This window comes from Marmota monax, unplaced genomic scaffold, assembly GCF_021218885.2.
Source record: "Marmota monax isolate L192 unplaced genomic scaffold, Marmota_monax_Labrador192_F-V1.1 WCK01_AAM20220418_F8-fsc00203, whole genome shotgun sequence".
NCBI classification, from domain to species: Eukaryota; Metazoa; Chordata; class Mammalia; order Rodentia; family Sciuridae; genus Marmota; species Marmota monax.
In genome coordinates, this window is record NW_026694787.1 from 2,955,676 (window position 1) to 2,976,222 (window position 20,547).

The window sequence follows — 20,547 nt, forward strand, 5'->3', positions numbered from 1 at the left end:
CAAGATGTGCCAATCCTCCTCCCCACTGAGAATCACTAGGAACAGGATGAGAAGAAGGGAAATCACTGATAGAAAAAGACTGTAAAAATAATGGCACTGAAGCTGAGGGCCCCCAGCAAGGCACTGGCCTCCAACAGCACAGAGTATATCAAAAAGTATCTCTGAGATGGGAGAGGGCTACTTTGGGGTGGGAAGAGATGACAAATTTGTAATTGGTGCCTGAAGAAAACCAGCCACAAGGTTCAAAGTTCTCAGCAGTGTGGAAGCAAGATCCTGTGCTAAGTATGAGTGGTGATGATTTAATGGCAGCTTTGAAATAGTGGTGAGAATAGGCAACAACAGGGGGAAACTGTTGCTGGCAGGACACAACAGGGGAGACCAACTGCTACAGTTTGAACGTCCCCTCCAAAACTTATGTTGAAATTCAATTGCCATTGTAACAATTATTAAGAAGCAGGACCTTTAAGAGTTGATTAAATCATGAGGGTTCTACCCTACTAAAGAATGAATGCCATTACTGAGGGAGGGAATGGGTTGCTCATAAAAAAGGATGAGTTTGGCCTGAATTCCTCTCTTGGTATAGCAGATGCTTTCTCGCCCTTCCACCATGGGGTAACATGGCACTACAGTCCTTGTCAGACGCTGGTGCCATGTTCTCAAATATCCCAGCCTCCAGAACCATGAGCCAAATAAACTTCTATGTCTTATAACTTACCCAATCTGCAATATTCTGTTACAGCAGCAGAAAATGGGCTGAAATACTAATAGAGGTTGGAAACCACAATATTCTCTTCTCACTAAGAAAGTTAAAATTCACCTTCCCACAGAAATTGCCTCCTATATGCCAACTAGTCCCAACAAGCTCTCAAGTCTATACAAATTTCAACTGCATAACAGAAAGAAAAGTCTTCTGAGTGTTACCTGGGAAACTAATCCACTTTTTTAATAACATAGTTTCTACTGAATAATGTGAACTGTGTTCTACACAATCAACACCTAAATGAACATTTGATAAATAACCTGTTCAAGGATAGAGGATGCCTGTGGTTGTAACTACTTCCTTGTTCCTAACTGGCTGAACTACTTCCCAGCTAACAGTCAAGAAGAAAACTAGAACAAAAAGGAGTGGGGTAAAGACCAGATGTGTATTAAATGAGATTCTTCACAGGACAAAGACCAGCTCACTTCTGCCCTCTGCACCAAAGACTGCAAACTATAATGTTTATAAAAGCAGGAAACTAGAGAAATTGCCTCAAGTCTGTACTTGGGAAAAAGTTGCAAGTGAACCACCAGCAAAAAGCCAAGTAACAAAGAGCTGTCCTTGGGTGAAAAAGAAAAAAAAAAAAATCTACATACACCAGCCCAGGGCTGTGCCTAGAAAGAATGATCAAAGCAGAAGGGAAAAACCAAATCTTTGCTGTACACACATGTAGAGTCCAAATTCACACTACTCTCAGGGTGCCAGAGACCCATCTGACAATTGGCCAAAAATTCTCTAGTAGAGAAGCAATGAGTCCCATCAGAGATAAATGCAAAACCACAGAAAGGAGCATCCCACAACCCAGGCATTGGCAAACAATACCCAAGATGTCAAATACTCCAAACCACAGAAAGAAACAAGCAAAAAGTCAGAGCAAATGAGGAAAAGATAAGGGGAAGATTTCATTCCTCAAGAGTTAGTTAAGAAAATAATTCAAAGGTTACTTAAATATAAATGTATTTTTAAATGATCAAAGAAAATCCCTTATGAAAAAAGAGATTTAAAAGAAAACAAATTCTTGAATTTGAAAATACAAATGTTTTTAATAAAACCTTCAATAAGTGGATTAACAAATAGATTAGATACAGCTAAAGAGGAAATTAGTGACTTATAAAATACATGTCAAGAAGACGCAAAAATGTAAATATTAAAGAACATTTAAGCAATATGGAGCACACAATGAAACTCCAACATCTAAAGAATGGTTCCAGAAATGGAAAATGAGGAAGAAACAATATTTTCAAAAATAATGGAAGATTTTTCCCCACAAATAAAGACATCAGGAATCCTCAAACAGATAGAATACACCGAATAAAAGCAGGATGAAAATCCATATTTAGAAATACTGCAAAGAAACTGCAGAACAAAAAAATCTCAAAAGCCCAACAGAAAAGATAATAACCTACCTACAAAGAAATTACAACTGAACTATAGGCTTCTCATTGACAAACAAGACCTATCAAAACACAAGAGAGTAATGCCATCAAAGTGCAAAGGGGGAGCCGGTTGTGGTGACACACACCTGTAATTCCAGAGACTCTGAAAACTGAGGTTGGAGGATCTCGAATTCGAGGCAAGTCTGGACAACTTGGCAAGACCCTCTCTCAAAATAAAAAGGATAGGGATGTAGCTCATGGGTTAAGTGCCCCTGGGTTTGATCCCTTGTACCCACCCCCCCAAAAAAATGTGCAGGGGGAAAATAATTATCAATCCAAAATTCTGTACCCAAGTTCAACAATCATTATAGAGTAAAAATGAAGTAAAGACACTTTCAAAAATACCAAATCCAGGGCTAGGGTTGTGGCTCAGCGGTAGAGTACTCTCCTAGAACGTGCGAGGCCCTGGGTTTGATCCTCAACACCACATAAAAATAAATAAATAAAATAAAGGTATTGTGTCCAACTACAACTAAAAAATAAGTTAAAAAAAAAATACCAAATCCAGAGGCTGGAGTTGTGGCTCAGTGGAAGAGCACTTGCCTGGCATGTGTGAGGCCCTGGGTTCGATCCTCAGCACCACATATAAATAAATAAAATAAAATAAAAAATACCAAATCCAAGTTCACTATTAACAGGATCTTACTATAAGAACTACTTAAGAACATTCTTTATAAAGAAGGAAACTGGCTGGGCGTGCTCACACCTGTGATCCCAGCAGCCTGGGCAGCTGAGACAGGAGAATTGCAGTTCAAAGCCAACCTTAGCAACTGCGAGGTGCTCAAGAACTCAGGGAAACCCTGTCCCTAAATAAAATACAAAAATAGGGCTGGAGGGGCTGGAGTTGTGGCTCAGTGGTAGAGTGCTCGCCTAGCATGCATGGGGCACTGGGTTCGATCCTCAGAACCACATAAATATAAAAAATATTATCCACCAAAAAATAAAAAATAATAGGGCTAGGGATGTGGCTCAGTGGTCGAGTGCCCCTGAGTTCAATCCCCAGTACAAAAAAAAAATTAAAAAGAAGGAAACTGAACCAAGAAGAAATAGGGTAAATGAAGTATGGTACAAGTTGGTGAATAACTATTCACTATTTTTATAGGCTTAAGGTGGCTTAAACAAGACAAAACTAATACATAAATAACATAAACACAGAAGAGGAGATACGGGTTAAGCTTAGTCTTATTTAAGAGAACAGGAATAATAATTAAGTTTAGACTTAAGTAAATGAACATGGTAAAACTTTAGGAGTGACCACATTTCTGGCTTATATACCCTGAAATAAAGAGAGTTGGAAGAAGCATAGCTGCCTCCCCTCCCAATGACAAAAGAGCTGGGCTAATTTCAAATTCAGGACTCTCTTTGAACCCAACACAGAACAACCAGTTGGTTCAAAAAGGAGACTGCCTGCCTAGAGACAGGCAACAACTACGTACTTACCTGGAATAGACTGCAACTGGACACCAAAAAGAGGAATTCAGGTAGAACAGTAGGCAAAGTGGTAAAAGCCCAAAGTGTCTTGCTGGAAGGACAGTGTAAAACCACTGGGGGTCGCAGAAATTGGGGAGACCCCAACCCTCTGCAGGATCTTCCTCCACAAGCCCCAGCCCCAGCCCCACCCCCCTCCCCAGACACTCACTGAGAAAACAGCCCTGAGGAGTGACCATTGTGATGCAGTCTTATGATGCAACATAGCAGCCAGGCCTGAGGGCCAAGACTTGCCCAGATCCTTTCCCCTATTTTCACCCAAGAAAACAGCCTTTATCTGTGAAAGGAAAGACAAAGATACCTCTACCCTTAAGACACTGGTTAAAGTTCACAGCTGGGGTGGGGGGGGACAGGATTCCACATTGAGCCTACCTCAAGAGCCAGGGGAGTGGCAGGACTCAGGTCCAAACCCAAGGCTTAAAGGGAACAACAGAGACCACATCCCACTACTCCTTCCCACCTCCAAGCTAACACTTTCAGGAACAATAACAGCAAAACACTATTGGAAGAGAGATGAGAGAAAAACAAAAGTATGTTGAAAAACAACAACTACTAAGGCACAGTTCAAAGGGGAAGATCTGAAATTCAGAATGGAAACCATTCTGATAAACCAACTAACACTGAAATCATAAAGTATTTCTTTATTTTTTAATTTTTTTTAGATGTTGATGAACCTATATTTTATTAGTTTATTTATATGCAGTGCTGAGAATCGAACTCAGTGCCGCACACATGCTAGGCAAACGCTCTACCACTGAGCCCCAGCCCAGTAATCACAAAGTATTTTTAAGAGAATTTGAGGCTGGCAGTACACTGAGGGTAAGTGTAGGAGCAAAATTCAAATGCAGCCCTACTCTTAACTAGACTAACTCAGATCCCAGCACTAAAGGCCCCGCAGGGGGAAAAAAAAAAAATTACCCATATACAGACATAAAAACTATGTACCTCTGTCTCTAGCATTTACACAATGCCAGCCAAGGATGACCAAAAAAAAAAAAAAAAAAAAAAACCACAAGGCATGCCAGGCATAGGATGCAAGCTTATAATCCCAGCAACTCAGGAAGCTGAGGCAGGAGGATCACAAGTTTGAGGCTAGCCTGGGCAACTTAGCAAGGCCCTGTCTCAAAATAAAAAATAAGCTGGGTACAGTGGCACATACCTGTAACCCCAACCACTCTGGAAGCTGAGGCAGGAAAATCACAAGTTTGAGGCTAACTTACTAAGGCCTAAGCAACTTAGCAATAAAAAGGGCTGGGGAGAGCCAGGCGCAGTGGCACATGCCTATAATCCCAGCAGCTTGGGAGGCTGAGGCAGGAGGATCAAGTTCAAAGCCAGCCTCAGCAAAAGCAAGGCGCTAAGCAACTCAGTGAGACCCTGTCTCTAAATAAAAAACAAAATAGGGCTGGGGATGTGGCTCAGTGGTCAAGTGCCCCTGAGTTCAATCCTAGTACCAAAAAAAAAAAAGACTGAGGATATAGCTTAGTGGCGGAGCATTCTTGCGACCAATCCCAATTACCAAAAATAAAAAATAAATCACAAGGCATAAGGAGGCAAAGAAAAACCTCCCAGAAAAGACAAAGAACTAATTAGAATGAGATACAAAGAGGTGTTAGAAATATCTAAAATGAAATTCAAATTATTGTTAAGTAATACGTTGAAAGCTCTAACCCAAAAGGAGAACAACATGTAAAATCAGATGGGTAATTTCAGCAGAGAAATGGAAACTGTGAGAAGAAATAAAATGACACTGTTAAAAATGGAAAACACGGACAAAGAAAGCCTCCAACGGGCTCATCGGTAGGCTCAATTCAGCTGAGGAAAGAATCAGTGAACTTGACGGTGGGCCCATATCAATTATCCCAATCAAAACACAGACAGAAAATAGTGGGGGGAAAGAAACCCAGAACATTCAAAGTCTATGGGACGATATCTTGCGTTCTAATATACTGTAATTAGGATTACAGAATGAATAAAAAGATAGAAGAAATACTTGGAGAGATAATGGCTGAAAATATACTCAAATTATGTGGACCCAGACTGTGGTTGTGGCTCAGTGATAGAATGCTTGTCTAGCATATGTGAGGTGCTGGGTTTGATCCCTGGCACCACATCAAAATAAATGAATAAATAAATAAAATGGAGGTATTGTGTCCATCTACAACTAAAAAACATATATATTAAAAAAATTATGTGGACCCTCTAACCCACAAATCCTAAAAAAAAAAGAAAGAAAGAAAGAAAGAAAGATAAATACCAAAATTTTACGTTTTTTAAAATGTCATTTTCTTTCTTTCTTTTCTTATTTTTGCATTGCCACCATCACTTAGTTAACACTTGGGACTGAATTCCCTTGAATGATCTTACCATTGCCATTTCTTCAAAACCAAATTCCTCTGTCAAAAGGATCACCAGATCATCAATTCGACTACAGTGACTGCTACCTTACAGTACTCTCTTCTGTCTATAACCCTGCTCTAAGATCACAAGCCTGTATGCCAGCTGTGAGAGAGACTGGGGATGCAAGGTTTTGGGGAAAGTGGGATCTATAATGTGAAAACTTATCAAAATGTAGGGAGGAAGGCTGGGGATATAGCTCAGTTGGTAGAGTGCTGGGTTCAATCCCCGGCACCACAAAAAAATAAAAAATAAATAAAAAATATGTAGGGAGGATATTTTAAAACACTGTGCAGCTCAAAATAACAAAAGTCTGCTATCACATGCTAAAAAAAAAAAAAACCCCATCTAAATAACCAGCTAATTATTGTATGACGGATTCTTTGGGGAAATTATTATATCCTGTGAGGGTCTAAAACCACTTTCCCAGTCCAAGGGACATAACTGATCATACAGGGGTGTGTGAAACCACATGGTAAATAAGCAACATATTTGCAGGATGTCGGTTTTGCTTAATGGTAAGTACCATACAATGCAGATACAGACACACACACACACACACACACACACAGAGAGAGAGAGAGAGAGAGAGACTTATTATGGAATAAAACTCAGCATTTCAGTGAACTTGTGCAATAAAATCAAGAAAAAACTCAAAAGAAATATCACTCTGTCAACTTTGGTTTCCCCTTCACCTGCCATATTGTAAATGTTGACAGAAAAGTTTCTGGAGCCCTATAGGGAGCCGTTAGCACCTCCTCATATACCAATGTGCATCCAATTATAATGCAGTTATATCCTAAACAGGTGACTAGATGCAGGACAGGCTGTCTACAGGGTGAGTGAAAAGGTAGGTCCACTAGATAGATACCTGATAGAAGAGAAGCCATTCATCAAGGAAGAAGGTACTAGCAGGAGGAGATGTGTTGGGGTGGGGCAGAAAATAGACACCCTTCACAAGATAAATGTTTCTTTACCATTTCCAAGGTGCCACATGCTGAGGCTATAATAATCAACACTCCATGACACCAGGAAGCTTAGAGCAGAAGACAAATACCATCTGCTTAGCCATTTCTCCTATGATCCACCCCTATTTAAATTTCCTCGTTTTTTTTAGAAGTTATTTCTATTATCTCAGGTGAAAAAAAAAATGGACAGAATAAGAGCCATAAAGAAAGAAAATCAAGATCCTGGGACATAGCTGGAGTACAAGCATCAAAGCAAAGCATGTAATACATAAATCCATGTTATTTCTTGCATTTCTCCCAGCTTTATATGCCCATTCTTAGATTCATGCCCTAAATAAACCCTCTACCTGAAACCGTCTTCCCTCCATCTCACATTCTGAGCCTCTCTTAAGACTCTTCACTCAAAAATCATCACCTTTCCCTCTCTTCTTACATCTGCCTTCTCTGGGCCTAGGATACCAGCGCCTTATTTCCATTTAAACATGCATATCACCTGATATTTAGTCATTGTTTTTGACCTCTTCTACTGGTTTACAAACTCCTTAAAAACAGAACATCACAGTCTTTTCACCCCCAACACCATAATTCTGACATCCTTTCAGTTGCCTGAACAATTAATATAGACACCATGATACCTAAATCATTACCCTAACATAAGGACAGCCAAAGAAAGACAAGGGTAACTTCCTTTACCAACCCTACACATACAGGGACACACTCAAAACCATACCCCTAAACCAAGGGCAGTAGCTCTGGATGTTAGAAAAAAACACTAAAATCTGAAATGAGCCAACTCTTTTATCTTTACATGCCCAGCCCCTCCTCAACCCACTTTTTTTTTTACAGAGGCTTACTAAATTGCCCCGGCTGACCTAGAACTTGTGAGATTCTCCTGCCTCAGCCTTCTGAGTAGCTGGAATTACAGACATGCACCAGGAGGCAACTCTTTCAAAATAAATGTCCCGGGCTGGATAGAAAGTGAAAAAATGTAATGACCCAAACAAACCCATCTGCAAACTCTTCAAGTTAACAGTATCAGAAAAAAAAAAGAATAAGAATAAAAGATTAACCTCAGCTACTCAGGAGGCTGAGGCAGGAGGATCACAAGTTTGAGGCCAACCTGGGCAGCTTAGCAAGACCCTGTTTCAAAATAAAAAAGAAAATTTAAGGGGCTGGCGACACAACCCAATGATACAGCACATCTGGGTTCAATCCCCAGTAGTGCAAAAAATAAAAACAAAAATAAATACTGAACAGTATAAAATAATTACAACAGCCTAAGAGCTATGGCAAATGCATCAAAATGTCAATTTCAAAGTAAATATTTGAAGGAGGTGATGTTGTTGTTCTTCTTTGCATCCATGGAGGGGGAAATGAGCAACAGTGCTCTGTATAGGCACAAAGTAACAACTTTACACCAAAGGAGACCTGAAAGAATGCTCAATCATGGGCTGGGGCTGTAGCTCAGTGGCAGAGTGCTTGCCTAGCATGCATAAAGCACTGGGTTTGATCCTCAGCACCACATAAAAATAAATAAAATAAAGGCATTCTGTCCATCTACAACTACAAAAAAAAAAAAAAAAATCAGAAAAAAAAAAAGACTGATCAATCATGAAGGCAAACAAAAATTTAGCATGGCTGATGCTTTTTTAAAAAGAATTGAATGTATAGGGTCACTTACTATAGGAGAAACAAATCAGGATACACAAAATAATACCTTTACAGCACTTTCCTATATATAAGCTTGCTTGAACATAAAAAGTCTGACAGACTTAATGTAATATACAGTTTAATATAAAAAGACAAAGGTCACAGAATAATGAACCAGATTTGAAAATGGTATTCTTGCAGAAGTTTGATGCTCTTAAACAATATTAACAAAATTATCTAAAAACCTGTAGGTGCTCAAATGTTGTTTCATAAAATATGAAATAGCACAAATGCTAAAAAGGATCAAACTAGATACAAAGCATTGTATGTGGAAAGTTAAAACAACAAAGCAAATTTAATGTTGATATTCAATGAAACATTTCATTAAAACATTAAATATCTTCAGCAGATTAAAGGTGGGGGGACATAAGCAAAGAGTTTTAAGTTTAAATATGGAAGGCAGCTAAAACTGTTTTAAAAAATTTTAAATTCAGTTATAAATAGAAATGACATTCCTATATAAGGTTAACAGAATGGTGAAGGATAAAAGGAATCTTTAGAAAATTAAAGGTAATTTCTATAACAAAAATGAAAAGAGTATCACAGATGACAATCAATCAAGGAAGCAGTTGCAAAATTTTAATGAGATGAGGGAAGAATATTTTACCTTGCAGAGTTATGACCTTTTTGGCAAATTATTAAAATTCCATTGAGCTTTTTGTAGCATTTCAATTCATGTCACATCCTGTTTAAAACCTTCACTAGTTTATCTAAAGACTTGGGGCACGTTTAAAAATCTAGCAGATGGCCTATGAAGCCTTTTCAAGACCTGGTCCCTGCCTACTTCTGCTTCATAGCCTGCTTCCCTACTTACCAGTCATTTTGGACTTCTGGTTCTTTAAAATGTTCTGAGCCAGGCATGGTAGTGCTTGCCTACAATCCCAGCAACTTTACTCAGGAGGCTGAGGCAAGGAGGATCACAAGTTTAAAGCTAGTCTCAGCAGTTTAGTGAGACCTTCAGCAACTTACTGAGACTCTGTCTCAAAATAAAAAATAAAAAGGACTGGGGATGTAGCTCGGTGGTAAAGCACCCCAGGGTTAAATCCTCAGTACGAAAAATAAAAATAATAAAATAAAAAATAAAAAGTTCACAGGCTGGGGTTGTGGCTCAGTGGTACAGCGCTTGCCTAGCACGTGTGAGGCCCTGGGTTTGATCCTCAGCATCACATAAAAATAAATAAAATAAGGTACTGTGTCCAACTACAACTAAAAAAAAATAAATATTAAAATAAATTAAAAAATAAAATGTTCTATTTTTCTAAAGCTTCTATCTCTCACCTTGCCTCAGGGCATTTATACCTCTGTCTGGAAAACATATTTCCCCAACTAGACCAGTCCTTCTTATCCTTCAGGTTATTTAAATGTTAGTTTCTCAGGGGTGGCTTTCTGAACACCTCTGTAAGGATGAATTCTCCACCCTGACCATTAAATACTCACATAGTGCTCTACTTTTCATCTGCCTTCATCTCTCAAGACTACAGTAAATTCTTTGAAGGCAGGGTCTACTCTTTTTTTTAATCATTTGATGCAACCTCTAGCGCAGTCTGACACAGATTAGGTCCTCATTAAGTATTTGTTAAATGAATGAAGGTCGGGCTGGGGATGTGGCTCAAGCGGTAGCGCGCTCGCCTGGCATGCGTGCGGCCCGGGTTCGATCCTCAGCACCACATACAAACAAAGATGTTGTGTCTGCCGAAAACTAAAAAATAAATATTAAAGGGCTGGGGAGATAGCTCAGTCAGTAGAGTGCTGGCCTCACATGCACAAGGCCCTGGGTTCAATCCCCAGCACCACCAGTTGCACTCCATTTGTGTGCGATGAATTGAAATGCATTCTCCTGTCATGTACAACTAAGGAGAACAAGTAATAAATAAAGAATTTTTTAAAAATAAATAAATAAATAAATATTAAAAATTCTCTCTCTCTCTCTCTCTCCCTCTCTCCCTCCCTCCCTCTCTCACTCTATCTTAAAAAAAAAAAAAAATGAATGAAGGTCATATCCTCAGGTTGTAATGCAGGTTATTTTGAAAAGAAGTAATTGATGAAGTATGAAATTACAATTTGCACAAAATTAGCTTTAATGTACCTAACTATTTTCAACAAATGCATTTAAGATTAGACTTTTTTGTCCAAGGCACATTATTCAACTTAAATTTAGTGTTGCTATTAGTAATAATAATTACTAGTAATTGAAGTTACTATGTCCCACAAACGGCCTAACAGACCAGGGTGAGGTGTGTGGATAAACTGTAGGATATGTTACATGGAACCAGCTCTGGTAATCTCTGAAGTGTTCTACTTATTAGGAGACTAGTTTCTACATTTGGACAGTGTCAGGGTCATTGGAAAAATCCAAGTCAGCAAGTTATTCTTTAACTATTACTTATCACCATTTTTTATCTGCCATATCTTCCTCATGAAAGAGAGTTTAGTCTGATTACCATAAAATAATCTCATACGGCTAAGAACTTAATGTTTAGGCATAATACGAAATCTAAAACTAAGATCTAAAATTGCAACCTACCTAAAATAACTTAAGGCAATCTTTAAAAATAAATGTATTTGTCCATACATCTTATTAACTTCCAGAAATTAAAGTTGTTCTTACTATCAAAATCACTATCTCCCTCTAAATTAAAAAAAAAAAAATTGTTAGAAAGCACTTCATGTTACTATTTCATATTAGACTTCCTTCTTACAAAGGATACAAAAATAACAAAAAGAATCATATAGCCATAGCTGTTAAACAGTTAAAAAAAAAAGCCCAGTTATAATTCAATTGACATTAAACTATTAATATCAGGCCAGTCTGGGTGTCTAATCTGTTATTAAAAATCCAGACACAACCTACCACAGAGAGTTATTGATTTATCTGCCTGGCACTTGTAAGGGTCACTTTCCAGAGAGAACTGTTCATCTAAAAGCAATGAAAAAACATTTCCAAAAACACTTCCAACCAAATCTTTGCATTCCTCTATAATGTGTACCCCCAAAAATAACATCCCTAAGCTTTCCTATGAGTAGTGACCATCTGCACAAGCAATGTGCTGTGCAGAGAACACCACCTCAGAAAGTGACAGAGATAAACCTGTGCTGCACAATTGTATCATACTCTACATCCCCAAGTTGGCTTGCTCCCCAACCCACCCTAGAAGGTAACTAAAAAAAAAAAAAACAAAAAACGATGCAAGCAGGAAAGTCAGTTATAAATCCCACCACAACCCAGCCTGAAGCAACGCAGGAAGTAGAGAATGTGTTTGAATACCTGAATCTGATGAAGCCTTCTCTCTAGCATGCACAGCAGACATGGATATGTCAAGGGAGATTGGAGCCCAAATAACAAAATGCACAATGTCAATGACTTAAAAATCTAGAAAACTAATCATTTTGTACAAGGTCTTAAATGGAAAGTGATTTTTTTCTTGCAAAATAATTACATTCAGGGCTGGGGATATGGCTCAAGCGGTAGCGCGCTCGCCTGGCATGCATGTGACCCGGGTTCGATCCTCAGCACCACATACAAACAAAGATGTTGTGTACGCCAAAAACTGAAAAATAAATATTGAAATTCTCTCTCTCTCTCTCTCTCTCTCTCTCTCTCTAAAAAAAAATAAAAATTAAAAAAAAAAAGTTTTAAAAAAAAAATAATTACATTCTTTTACCTTGATTTCTTTTCACTACATTCCCAACACATTGTTAATACTGCTGTTATTTTATTTGCCAATTTTATTTTTTTAAATATTTATTTTTTAGTTGTAGATGGACACAATACCTTTATTTTATTTATTTATTTTTATGTGGTGCTGAGGATCGAACCCAGGGCCTCACATATGCTAGGCGAGCGCTCTACCGCTGAGCCACAACCTCAGCCCCATATTTGCCCATTTTAAAAAAGAATAATCCAAAATACGATTGAAACCATGAGCATAAGGCAATTTATACCATTTATAGAATGGTCCTTTATGTATTATATTTAGGCAAAAACCTGAAAACATTAAAAATTATAATATATAAGAAACTTTATTTTATTTTGGAGGTGCTGGTAATCAAATCCAGGGTTTCTTACACATGCTAAACAAACATTCTACCACTGAGCTACATCCCCAGCCCAAGGAGATGTTTTTTAAAGATACCTTTTAAGATCTGCATCTTTGTTTTATCAGTGTCTGATGATTAAAGGATCTACGTGAAGCAAGTAAGGCTGCAAAAAATTCATGTTAGCAGGAGAGATTGGGGTTGATGGAAATATTCTAAAACTGGATTGTAGTGATGGTTAGTAATAGTTACATAATTCCATAAATTTATTAAATAATTGGCTAGTACATTTATAAAGGGTGAATTTTATGGTATGTAAATTACACCTCAATAAAGCTGTTAAAATGCATACTGGGGGCCAAGTTTTAGCTCAGTGTGGAGCATTTGCCTAGCACGTATGAGGCACTGGGTTCAATCCTCAGCACCATATATAAATAAAAATAATTAAAATAAAGTCCATAAACAACTTAAAAAAAAGTGACAAGTGATTTTCATTACAGAAAATGATGTTAAGTCCTTTTTCCTTCCTAACATGGACCTCTTAAGTATTCTTTTAGGAGAAGCAACTATTCATCTCTCTTAATGATGGTCATATTTAAAAAAAAAAAAATCACAAAGCTTTAAGTAGCACAAAATTCTACTTTTTTTTTTTTTTGAGAGTATTGAGGATTAAACCCAGAGCCTTATACATGCTTCACAAGTGTTCTACCACTGAGCTACACCCCAGCCCCAAAAATTATACTTTCAAATAGAAAATTTTTCATCAGAATCCAACCTCCATGTATTAAGAAACAACAATAAGCAAGATATCTCTGCAGACTTCACCTTTATATTTTGTTTTACTGAAGTCATTATAATTACAGAACAGATGCCCACCTGCGCATTGTAATGGCTGCCATTTTACTTCAAGAGTACACCTAAACCACAAAATTGAATTCAAGGACTAACTTCATAGTCTTTATTAGTGTAACAAATTAAATCAAAGACAGACAAAAGTTGTAATGGAACATGCAGAAACATGAAATATCAAATGGTTAATTAGAAACAGTTACCTCATTTGGAGCATAAATGATTACATACAACCTTCATTTATTAAAAAAAAAAAAAAAAACAGAACCAATCACTCTGTGTTAGGAAAGTCTGCACTTCTAGTTGTCCTATCCCGCAGTCCTGATAGATCTGAGTCCAGCTTCCCAAGTCACTAAAGGTCAAGTAGTCAATGTAGCTCATCAAATCCAGGAACCATGTTTATACCTTAAGTACCTCCCCAGCAATGATGAACTCAAAACATGCTTGGGCAATCAGATTCCTTAAGAGAAGCAGAACACATGGTTTTAAAGAGCACAGCTTCAAGTCAGACTGGTTTGGAAAGCAATTTTGCCCCTTTTGCTGACTAGCTGGCTAATCTGTGCAAATAGTTTCTGTGAGCCCATTTGACATGTATGTGGAAAATAAGAAAAACATCTACTCATAGAGATTCTTTGAGAACAAACATTCATACATTTATGCAAATAAATAATTTGCCACAGTACCTGATATTGAATAAAGCTCAAAAAATATAAGAATTATAGAAGAATCCAAAAGAGACCACACCCAAACTTGACTCTGATTAGAACTATCTCAAACACAAATGTTCTAAGAGCTTAATTCAAAATGTTGACAATTTCAAAGACCAGAATGGGCCACATCCTTTTAATCTAAAAAAATAATTTTCTGTTAATTTCCAAATTTGAAATGTTTAAATGTTATCCACCTCTTTACGTAGAAGGCCCTGACCCTCAGCTTTCACATCCACCAATAGAACTGCCCCCAAGTTCATATCTCAGGATGAAGATGAACAAACTTGAATGAGAAATTAGGACAGATCTTGGAGTAATTCCGTCATCCATGCACTGCTCTATATAGACGAAACATTCTGAAAACTCTATAAAATTAAGTTACAAACACTAAAATCATTTATCACCAACAAAAGATTTCTAATCTTGAGCTTAAGATTGAAAGAAGAATGGAAAAGCCCAGAACAGAAAGTTTAAATAAAGAGAATCTTCCCCCATCCCTATGGGGGAACAAATTCAGGGTCATGTGCTCCACCACTGAACTACATCCCCAATCCTAAATGTAGTCTTTTGATCGCATTATTTTCCTAAGATGAAATATGTGATCCAACTGTCACCATCATCAAATGATAAAGAACTTTTGAGATTTTAGCTCTTCTTCTACTAAGAAATTTGATGTTATCAAAACAAAAACTTTAAAATCTAAAATTAATTTTGAATAAACAGGCTTTTCCACTCAGAAAGCAATTGAATACTTCAAATTTTGCTATTTTTGTATCAAAGTTAAGGGTTATATAAAAGACTTCCCTAACATTTTGGATCCAAGCACATGGATTCATTTATTTTTAAATGCCTCGTGTCATTTGACATCAATTCAATGTATGAAAAAGTCATATCTACACACTAACTACCAAAAATTAAGTTCTATATTAGCACACCTTCTAATACCTAGGAGAAATAAAAAGATAACCACCAAAGTTATCAAAATGGAAGGGGGAAGAAAGGCAAAATTTTAACAAGACGTGCTGAAGAAAACTTATTCTCTGCTCAGTTCTTTACAAACTTCCTACAGTTTCTCAGATATAGATGAATTTTCTATTACAAAGTAAATTGAAACGTAAATCATAATGAAAGGTTAGCTTTCTGCAAGAGAAGCCACTGTCATTCCCAACAATGCAACTATTGTTGAGTCTCTCATAGATTCTGGGTGACAGTGGTGTTACTGGCCTGAGGGATAAAAAGCTACTTAAAGGAATTTCTCCACCTCTGTATTTTGGTTTGTAATGTAAGACTACTGCACCTTCAAAATAGAAATACCATGTAAAATCTGGTTCTCATTAAATGAAGTTGCCTTATCCGCATGCAGCATATTTGGAACAGAATACATCTGATTAGTACAAATACAACCTTCTATTACTTATCTCTATAAGATGGCCCTGCAATTTCTTTCAATGGGAACCTTTCCTTTTAAAACCCCAGGGAACACATTAGATGCCACACTCTAATTCAAATAACTCCAATAACATTACAATGAAAACAATGGCAGGTTTAGTTAGGGAATTTTTTTTTAATTAAAAAAAAAATCCAAGGGAGTAAAAAATCCCTACCACAAGCCCCTAAATCATTAATAAATTTTAAGAGTGAGCAAGGTGGGGAGGAGAGAGTGAGCAGGGGAGAAAGTAATGTTCTCTGGAGAAAAAAAAAGCTTTTTATAATTTTTTTAATATATCAAATTTTGTTTTTTAAAGGAATTAGGCTTAGGAAATATGCTAAATAAACAAAAGTATGACACTACGCTGTTTTTATATATACATATATGTCAAATTAACCGTTGCATTGATTATGTTAAAAAAGGATTTGATACCCTTTATACTTAAGGACGCCTCTCCAACTACTCTGAAATGGCAGATTATTTAACACTCTTGAAATGGTTAACTTTATTTAGTACGTCTCTTTTGGAGTTCCATTATTTAATACAGCCAACCAGAATCTCTCCCCCCCCCCTCCATTAGGTTTCCTTGTACTTGTGAAATGCTCAGCATACACAGTGCTGGCAGCTTTAGTTCTACAGCTTCTCTCTTTTGGCTCCTTCCCCCTTCACCCCCCCCCCCCCCAAAAATTAAAAAAAAAAAAAAGATTTCCTTCCCAAATGTTCTCTTCTCTGCATTTGTCAACAGAAACACCCACTGGTGGTGTCAAACTGGTAATACTGCTGCAGGCTTCCTTACTCCGGTTCCAGTGTCAATGCCAAAAATGCTCAAACCCAAAATAGTACTTTTAATAAAGAAATTAAAAGCTAGATGCTTAAATATCATATTCTCGAAAAGAGGCACACCTTTTAAAAATGTATTACTAAGGAACCCAAATCCGGTTGTTAAATAGATTATACTATCCCCATCCAACACTAAACACGAAGGGACAAGTAAATATAGCCTCTAAACATTTTATGAATATTTGAAAACACTTAAAGGAATTAAAAACAATTTACATCTAAATGTTATTCATGTGTAATTCCGATTAGTCTCAGTAAAGATGTCTTTTTTGATACCCTACAGCAAGAAAGGAATAAACTGGAAACGTTCCAGCAGATGTTACCTAAAATGAGAATCCTATGTTCTATACATATTTATGTCTCTTGTTTCAGTCAAATGCTCTCAAATTAATTTGTGTAAATCTTTTACATTAACTACATAACCAATACATTCAAACAAACCTAATTCAGATGCACGAAAAGAAATTATTCTGTGTCAACAATACTTTCTAAAATCAGCTTAAATTTCAGCCAAATTAAAATAGACTGTTAACAGAATTCTGATCTGTAACTACTTAAATATCGCAGCATCCGTCTAATCTCTCTATAGAGACACTAAGGTCAGGCTTTTCTTATTCAGGCATCTGTGCTCTAACACCCAAGTGAAGCGAAAAACAAAACCCTCAAGGAAGATCTGCCTTTACACTGAAATATGTTCAGGTTATTTTTTACCCCAACGTGGGCACAGAACGTTGTCAATGCGAGAAGGACCTGTTCGTTCGGAGAGACGGTTCCAAACCCCAGGATTCAGTTTCTATGAGGGTCCAAAGGGTATGAAGGTCTGAGAAAGGGCCAATTAGTGCTTTTTCCCCATCAGGCCAGTCTGAACTTCATAGCAACGCCTGAAACTTGTTCGGGGAAGGTTGCGTGAGCCGCAGGTCTGACAGCAGGTCAGTCGCCCACCCTCGCGGGCAACCAAGGTCAGAAGGGCCGGGGCCGCAACTCGCAGCCCCCGGCGGGTCCCGGGCTCCATCGGAACTTGGGTGAGGGACTCTAGCTCTCAGGCCCCAGCTCAGCGCCGACAGAAAGGGGCTTCCCACGACGCAAGCCCCGGGGAGCTCGCGCCGCGGGGGCGGCGGGGCGGGGACGCTGCAGACCCGCAGTCGACGGGAGTCCCACGGGGCGGCCTCGACCCGCCGCCCCTCTTTCACACCTCCCCATACCTCAAATGCAGACCAAGCCCCTCCGGGAAAGCCCTTCCAGAAGCTTGAGGAGAAGCCACTCCAGGTTGGGACACCCTCGCCGCGTCGCCCCATTCTAGAGGGACTGGTGCCGCCGCCCCTTCTCTTGCCTGCCCGAGGGGACCGGGTGGGTCCCTTCTCAAGAAAGAAGCTGGGTGGACACAGAGTCAGTGGTATTGTAAGAAGAACTAACGGGCGGGCGCGATTACTCACCCCGCTGAGTCCCCACCTCCAGCCGGGGACCCCACTGCTCCAGAAGCCGCCGTCGACGCTTTACCTTCCCCAGCGGCAGGGACAACTAATCGAAACCTCCGGCCCCGCCCTCTCGCAGAAGAGAACGCGCAGCCTAATTTGCTAACTACCCCGCCCCGGCCTGCCCACTCGGACCTATAGAGAAGCTCCTCATGTCCCGCCTGGTCCCGCCTGGTCCCGCCTCATCCACGCCCACTTCTGGTAGAAGCCAATGCGGAGAGAACGCTCGTCCTCGAGCTCGGGCTCGTGCGCCCCTCCCGCGCTGCTCGTTCTCGAACCCCCAAAGTCCAAGAAAGCTGGTTCCTTGTACTAGCCGGCCTGCGCGCGCACGCGCGCGTCGCGCCTCCTCGCACACCAGGTTTGGTTGCCCCGCCAGGCCCTAGCAACCTGGGCTGGGAGGCTGGGAGGGGCGGGGCCCGAGCTGCGAGCTGTCGCGGGGGGAGGGGCGGGGGGGGAGATCGTGACTGAGAAAGGGGAGGCTGCGGGGGTGGAGTGGGGGGGCGAGGAGGCCCCGGAATCCGCTTGTCACTGCGGAAAAAAAAGGGGGAATCCTGCCTTCAGCGCAGCTATCCTGGCTTGCCTCCCAAGGGACCCGATCAGCGTGGGGAGGGGGAAGAGACCGGGAAGAGGGGATGAGCACATTTAGAGCGAGAGCCGTAGCACTGCTTTGGAAATAAAGGATGGAAAATGATTTATCTCTGTCGTTGGTTAAAATATCGAAGTATATTGCTGCTGCTGCCTGTTGCAGCTGATCTCTCTCTCTCTCTCTCTCTCTCTCTCTCTCTCTCTCTCTCTCTCTCCCTCCCTCCCTCCTCTCTCTCTCTCTCTCTCTCTCTCTCTCTCACACACACACACACACACACACACACACACACAATCATCCAGCAGACTGCGATCCCCTGGGTGACTAGGAGCAAAGAGCTAGCATCCTGAGGATTTCTTTCACAGCTGCTGGGCACACGCAAACGGCTGCTGCAGTAGCAACAGCAGCAACCCACAGCTCTACTTCGGTCCGATGCTCTTCACACATGATTCCCAACTGGCAAGAAAGCAATGAAGTCATCGCCCCGCCAGTAGAAATGTAAAGATCTTAATACCCACCATGGATCAAATTTCCAATGAGAATGAAGAGGTGGTGAAATGGAAGGAGATATGTTTCTAATGACACTTTTTGAAAATTAAGAAAAAAAATTTAAACATTGCGTGCAAATCTACGTAAAGCAGTATAATGATTTCCACTTTAAAAGGCAAAGAGGGAAAAAATGTTTTCTGATTTTTAGGAAAAGCACAGAGAAGAGGCAGTGTATGAGGTCCTACCAACCACCACATTAGAAATATCCAGTGTTACAATAGGAAATAGATATCTTGGATAAAATCCATTAAATCTATTCCTGTCTTGAATCTGGTAAGGATATGTAGCAATATGAGGGACTTGGCCATTCAATGCCAGACCAATACGGTTTTCTTTTTTATAACATGGTGAATATTTAATAAGGAAATGAAGGTACCTGCTTTCTTTTCAGATTTTCGGGAAGAATATTAGAAAATTTTACAGGTAGGAGCAATGAAATTAGCAGTGAGGGAAAATGGAGTGAGAGGCAACAGCAGAAGGCTTTGCAGAGGTTCCTGCCTCCTCCAGATGCAAAAGTAACAGTGCTGTGACCTCAAGCTTCACCCACGTGGAGCCAGAATTCCAGAGACAATCATTCCATTTTCACCCCTGTCAGTGCCGTTGCACTAGAAATTTCAGCAGCATTACCTTTGGGTCAAATGGAGAATGGTTTATCTGTATAGATTCAGAACAGGATAAGGAAAAAAACACTAACCAAATATCCATTGACATAAATCCAACGTAGTTTTAAGTAGTAACATTAGATGTTTTATAGTGAGCTACCCCATATGTACAAATATGACCTGCCACTTAGGGACATTTCCTTTGAATTGGTTTTGAGTAGTGGTAAAGGGTTTTTTAGAGCCACATTCAGTTCCATTAATTCCTCTTTTGGGCAAAAACTAGCCATTCTAGAAGTTAGTAAGAATTCAAAAAATATCATGCTGCCATTTAACTGAGCTCCTGAGCTCTTTTCTTATGTGGAAAGAGCACTAATCCTTACCACTAAATGAATGCTTCTATGTACTAAGAATTCTACACACATTTAGGGCTGCCAGATAAAATACAGAACACCTTGTTAAATTTGAACTTCAGATAAACAATAAGTTTTAATATTAGCATGTATTTTATCCTGGCTACATGTGGGATAAGGCTCGAAAACTAAGTAAGCCTTTTAATCTTTGTTGAAGAAGAATTTATGTAATGCACTTTTGGGCTTAGACCTCCAGATACAACCAGGATTATAGGAGAAAATTTTAAGAACCTAACCAATGTGTAAATTTGTAGTGTTTGTTGAAAATGTAGTGTTTTTAAAAATCATTTGCTATTTATCTGAAATTCAAAT

At 39.2% G+C, this 20,547-nt stretch overlaps 1 protein-coding gene across 2 annotated transcripts in view; it reads right to left on the minus strand.

Annotated features, from left to right (window-relative positions):
• Cdkl5 (cyclin dependent kinase like 5) overlaps positions 1-18,148 on the minus strand; it is a 177,943-nt gene extending 159,795 nt beyond the window's left edge. For both annotated transcript variants that reach the window (XM_046425835.2, XM_058573080.1), the window contains exon 1: positions 18,053-18,148. The gene's annotated coding sequence lies outside the window, so the exon portion shown is untranslated. The remainder of the gene's footprint in view (positions 1-18,052) is intronic.
• Positions 18,149-20,547: the final 2,399 nt, after the last annotated feature.